The following is a 6,550-nucleotide window of genomic DNA, read 5'->3' as shown; positions in this document are numbered from 1 at the left end:
GAAGAAACTTTTAATTCCTCCCCAATCGTAACACCTGTAATATTTCCTTCAGCTAAAGCTGTAGGAATAATACCCAAAACCTGACTACCTCCAGGATGTGCAGATGTTGAAACAGATCTCATTAACCCAATATTACCTCTTCCATATACCAAGTGAATTTTTCTCTCAGCCAATATCTTTCCAAGATTATTTGCTGCTTCTACAAACACTTCATTTTTTCCAGGACCCGACCCACAAAATACACAAATATTTTTCAATGTTTGTGCAGAGGATCCAGCCATGTTTTTACTTTCTTTTTTGTCTGCGAAAATAGAGAGAAAGATGAGAGATTTTATAGGGGTTATATGTAATCATGACAAAACTATGGGTCACAGTTGTAAACAGAATAAACAGTAAAAAAAATAATAACACACATGCATATAAACAGTAGTGTGATTGTGGCTCACAATTTTTCTCTGGTTTTACGTCCAGAAACGGCTTCAACGCCTTCTATGAGTCGAGGATATGCTTCCCATCCAATTTTCTTATAAATTGGCAAACAGGGTCTTTTTTAGTCGGATTCCCAAGACTATGACGCTCATCTTGGAATTGTTTCCATAAACGGAGAAGTTCAATATGCACATGTCCACTAGAATGCGTCTCAAGAGTCAATAAGATGTTATCTAAAGACTCCTTACTCAGCCCATTCTTAATGAAACCAATTTTATCTTCTCTGTTATTGGAAACACATCCCAAAGATCTGCATCGTTTGTCACAAGTCCATCTTGCACACTTATGACAAACCCCTAAACTTTTGGCCCTTCGTTTTTTCGCATAAGTGCTTTTTCCTAATCCAGGCAAATACCGAATGAGCAATGATTGTGGAACTTCTCCTCCTAATCGGACCTTAGCTTCTATTACAAGACGAATATCTTCTGGAATTCCTTTTTGCATTAGCAATCTCAATCTTTCACACCTTCCTGCATAAATTTTTCTTAGAACATTTTCAGAAACAGAGGGAAAATATTTACAAATTTTTGAGAGAATTTCATCCATTTTGAAAAGAAAAGAAATGATTTTTTTTTTTTTTTTGTATCAGCAATTATGGGAAACTGATTAAACCGACTATGAGAGTCACGGAGTACCGTTATCCGCCATTTAACCGGGAAAATAAAAAGATTAAGGAAACCTGAAATAAAAACAAACAAAATTAAATGCAACACAAAAAAAATCAAGGATCGGAAAGGGAAATAAACTCTTCTTGAAAAATTTCATTTTCTAAAAATGGTTTAAGCCTTTGTCCATTTACTTTAAAAACATCACCATTTTTAGGATTTTCAATATCCACAGCTCCATAAGTATACACATGCTTTACAACATATGGGCCTGTCCATCTTGATCGTAATTTTCCTGGGAATATGTGAAGTCGAGAATTATAAAGCAAAACTTTTTTACCAATCTCAAAAGATTTTCTAAAAACTGTTTTATCATGAAATGATTTGATTTTTGCTTTATAAATCCTTGAATTCTCATACGCGTCATTTCTGAGTTCATCAAGTTCATTAAGTTGCAATTTGCGCAATTTGTTGGCATCATCCATGCTTGAATTAAAAGTTTTGATCGCCCAATAAGCTTTATGTTCCAATTCCACAAGCAAATGACAATGTTTTATGTAAACTAACCTATAGGGAGACATATTCAATGATGTTTTAAAAGCTGTTCGATATGCCCAAAGTGCATCATTAAGTCGCAGAGACCAATCTTTTCTATTTGAGTTAACAGTTTTTTCCAAAATTTGCTTTATCTCCCTATTAGCTAATTCAACTTGTCCAAAATTTTCATTAATGAAGCAAATGGTTTATTAACAAAGTAAGTTCCCCCATCACTTATCATGGCTCGAGGAATTCCAAATCTAATAAAAATATTTTCTTTTAAAAATTTGATGACGATTTTATGATCATTTGTTCGACATGGAATTGCATCTATCCATTTGGAAACATAATCAACTGCAACTAAAATATACAAGTATCCAAACGACGGTGGAAAAGGTCCCATAAAATCTATTCCCCAACAATCAAAGATTTCAATTTCAATAATAGGATTCAAAGGCATCATGTTTCTTTTTGAAATCGCACCCAATTTTTGACAATTTTCACAGATCTTGCAGATTTCGTGGGTGTCTTTAAACAAAGTGGGCTAATAAAATCCACACTGCAAGATTTTTGCAGCTGTTTTCTTTAAAGAAAAATGTCCTCCGCATGCTTCTGAATGACAAAATTTAATGACACTACTTACCTCATTGTCGGGTATGCAACGTCGAAAAATTTGATCCGGACAATACTTGAACAGATACGGATCATCCCAATAAAAGTTTTTTACCTCATTCAAAAATTTTCTTTTATCTTGAGAACTCCATTGCGGTGGCATTTTTCCTGTCACAAGAAAATTTACTATGTTAGCAAACCAAGGTGTAGTAGTAACTGAAAATAGATGTTCATCAGGAAAATTATCGTTAATTGGTGTCATTTCACAAGATGATCCTGTTACTAGTCTCGATAAATGATCGGCTACGACATTCTCGGTTCCTTTTTTATCTTTGATCACAATGTCAAATTCTTGGAGCAACAAAATCCATCGTATCAGTCGTGGCTTTGCATCCTGTTTGGTCAACAAATATCTAATAGCAGAATGATCAGTAAACACGATAGTTGTTGATCCAATCAAATAAGAACGAAATTTATCTAATGCAAATATTACAGCAAGTAGTTCTTTTTCAGTTGTGGAGTAATTCATTTGAGCATTGTTTAAAGTTCTACTTGCATAATATATCACATAAGGCTTACCGTTTCTTCTTTGACCCAATACTGCACCGACTGCATAATCACTCGCATCGCACATGATTTCAAATGGTAAAGACCAATCAGGAGGTTGCATGATAGGAGCTGATGTTAAATGTCGAATGATTTTATCAAAAGCATTTTGACATTCTTGAGTCCACTCAAATGCACTGTCTTTTGTTAAGAGGTTACAAATGGGTTTAGAGATTAAACTAAAGTCCTTTATAAACCTCCTATAAAATCCAGCATGTCCCAAAAATGAGCGAATTTCTTTAATGGTTTTTGGAGGGGGTAAATTGGCAATGACATCAACTTTTGCTTTATCAACTTCAATTCCATGAGATGACACGACATGTCCCAAAACAATTCCAGAAGTAATCATGTAATGACATTTTTCCCAATTTAAAATAAGACCTTTTTCCTCGCATCTTTTTAAAACTTTTTCCAAATTTTCAAGACAATTATCAAATGTATTCCCAAAGACAGTTAAATCATCCATGAAAATTTCCAAACAATTTTCAACCATGTCGCAAAAAATGCTTAGCATACATCTTTGAAATGTTGCTGGGGCATTGCATAATCCAAATGGCATCCTTCTAAATGCAAATGTTCCAAAAGGACATGTGAATGTAGTTTTATCTTGATCTTCGAGTGCAATGGGAATTTGATAATAACCTGAATATCCATCAAGAAAACAGTAGTATGGATGACCTGCTACTCTTTCTAAAATTTGATCCAAAAATGGTAATGGAAAATGATCTTTTCTAGTGGCGTCATTTAATTTTCTATAATCAATACACATCCGCCAACTAGATGGGACTCGACTTGTTAACAATTCACCTTTTTCATTTTTTATCACTGTGATGCCAGATTTTTTCGGAACTACTTGTGTTGGGCTTACCCACTTACTATCAGAAATAGGGTAGATAATCCCAACATCAAGTAGTTTGAGAACTTCAGTTTTCACAACATCTTTCATGTGTGGATTTAATCTCCTTTGTGGTTGTTGAGATGTTTTTGCATTTTCTTCTAAGTGAATTTTGTGAGTGCAAATTAGTGGATTAATGCCCTTGAGATCTTTTAGTGTCCAACCAATTGCATTTTTATGTCTTTTAAGCATATCAACTAATTTACCTTCTTCATCACTTGCTAGTTTGGAAGAAATTACCACCGGATATGTTTCATCTTCTCCAAGAAATGCATACTTCAATTCTTCTGGCAAGGGTTTTAACTCCAATATGGGTGGTTCGTCTTTGTTCTCATATTTTGCATCAAATTCTTTCTCTGATCCTGGTAACGAGTGATACCTGATAAAATCATCAAGATCAATTTCAATATTTTCTTTAACAGTTTCAATTGAACAAATATCTAATTGATCACGAGTACTCCCTTCTTGAATGTTTTCTTCCACAAGAGTTTCAATAAGATTTTCATCTTCACTTTCATCTCCTTTGTCATGTGGTTGCTTACAAAGATTAAACACATTAAGCTCCAAGGTCATGTTACCAAATGACAACTTCATTATTCCATTCCTGCAATTTATAAGAGCATTAGAAGTTGCTAAAAATGGACGACCTAAAATTACAGGAATTGCATTACAAGCTTCGATAGGTTGTGTATCTAAAACTATGAAATCGACAGGATATACAAAGTTATCAACTTGGACCAACACGTCTTCTACCATACCTCTTGGCACTTTAACAGATCTATCAGCAAGTAAAAGTGTTACCGAAGTAGGTTTTAACTCGCCTAGATTGAGTTCTTGATAAACTGAATATGGAAGTAAATTCACACTAGCTCCAAGGTCAAGCAAGGCTTTTTTAATCTTTCGTTCTCCAATAATACAAGAAATAGTAGGACAACCAGGGTCTTTGTATTTCAAAGCATTATTATTTTGAATGATTGCACTTACTTGTTCGGCTAAAAATGCTTTCTTTTTCACATTCAATTTTCTTTTCACAGTGCACAAGTCTTTCAAAAATTTGGCATATGATGGTACCTGTTTTATTGCATCTAATAAAGGAATATTAACTTTTACTTGTTTAAAAATATCATATATATCAGAATTCAAATTTGATTTTTTTGTATTTTTCAATGCATGAGGGAATGGTGGTGACACTGTCTGTTGAACCTCCTCTTCGCAAGTTATGGGTTCCACTTCCTTACCCTTTGGAGTTGATTTATCATCATCTTCACAAGGTTCAAGAATGGATTTTTCCACAACCTTACCACTTCGAAGGGTAATAACAGATTTTACCTGATCCATCGGTTGAGTTCCAGAAGTTCCAGTTTGTGAATGATGATCCTTGGGATTAGGCAGAGGTTGTGAAGGAAATTTACCTTTTTCATGAACATTAAGTGCAGATGCAAATTTAGCAAGAGTATCTTTCAAATCTGTCATGGTTTGAGCAGTTTGAGTATTGATAGACTCTTGCTTTGCAATGAAAGAATTCAATATATCTTCCAAATTCCTTTTAGGTGGAGGAACATAAGGTGCATAATTTTGAAAATTTTGTTGATTTTGGAAATGTGGTTGTGAAAATTGTGCAGCATTATCATTCCTCCAACTAAAATTTGGATGATTTCGCCAACCTGGATTGTAATTTTGAGAAAATGGTTCAAAATTTGGCCTTTTGAAATTGTTCAAAACATTGGCTTGTTCATGGAGACATTCTTTAAAAGAGGGCAAAGTGGGACAATCTTTTGTAGAATGATCACTTGTATCACAGATGTGACACGCAATTTCTTGAACAGATTTTAATTGACCATTCTTTTTCAATTCAAGTGCTTCAACTTTTCTTGCCAAAGAGGTAAATCTAGCTTGCAGATCATGTTCATCTTTGAGGGTATACATACCTCCACCAGATGTAGGAGATTGAATCTTGTTTGATGGTTCGATTGTACCTATAGTGTCCCAATTTTGAGCATTTTCAGCTAATGAATCGAGATACTCAATTGCCTCGTTTGGATCTTTATCTTCAAATGTTCCATTACACATAAATTCAACCATTTGCCTATCTTTAGGTGTTAAGCCTTCATAAAATTGAGAAACAACTCTCCAAATTTCAAAACCATGATGTGGACAAAGATTAAGCAATTCTTTATATCTATCCCAACACTGATAAAAAGTTTCTCCTTGTTTTTGAGTGAAAGTGATGATTTGCCTTTTGAAAGAATTTGTTCTATGAGATGGAAAAAACTTTTTCAAAAATTGTTGTTGCAATTCATCCCAAGTTCGAATGGATCCCGATCTAAGATTTTGTAGCCAAGTTTTAGCTTTATCTTTTAAAGAAAAAGGAAAAAGCTTAAGTCGAATGGTGTTCATGCTACAATTTAGATCATTATATGTGTTGCACACTTCTTCAAATTCTCGTAAATGCATGTATGGATTTTCAGAATCTAAGCCATGAAAGTTGGGTAAAAGTTGGATAATACCAGGCTTAAAATTGAAATGAGATGCATCAGGGGGAAAAACTAGACATGAAGGTGCACTAGTACGTGTAGGATTCATGTGATCTCTAAGTGTTCTTCGCCTATCATGATCATGTTGAGATTGAATTTCATCTTCATTTTCCTGGATGGGTTCTTCCGCCATGTTTTGTAAAAATAAAGGGTTATTTCGAATGAGTCGACCACTAAGTGTACGTGACCAAATAATGCTCATGCAAATGCAAAAGAAAAAGAAGAAAAACACACAAAAACAATAAAAAATTCAAAGAAAGAAAATTAAATAG

General features: G+C 34.1%; 1 pseudogene; it reads right to left on the bottom strand.

Moving 5' to 3' along the window:
• Positions 1-1,794: 1,794 nt before the first annotated feature.
• Positions 1,795-6,288, bottom strand: LOC140981596 (uncharacterized; annotated as a pseudogene).
• Positions 6,289-6,550: the final 262 nt, after the last annotated feature.

This window comes from Primulina huaijiensis, chromosome 7 (assembly GCF_012295235.1).
Source record: "Primulina huaijiensis isolate GDHJ02 chromosome 7, ASM1229523v2, whole genome shotgun sequence".
Lineage (NCBI taxonomy): Eukaryota > Viridiplantae > Streptophyta > Magnoliopsida > Lamiales > Gesneriaceae > Primulina > Primulina huaijiensis.
The sequence above is the reverse complement of the archived record's forward strand: the minus strand, read 5'-3'. Positions and strand labels throughout refer to the sequence as shown.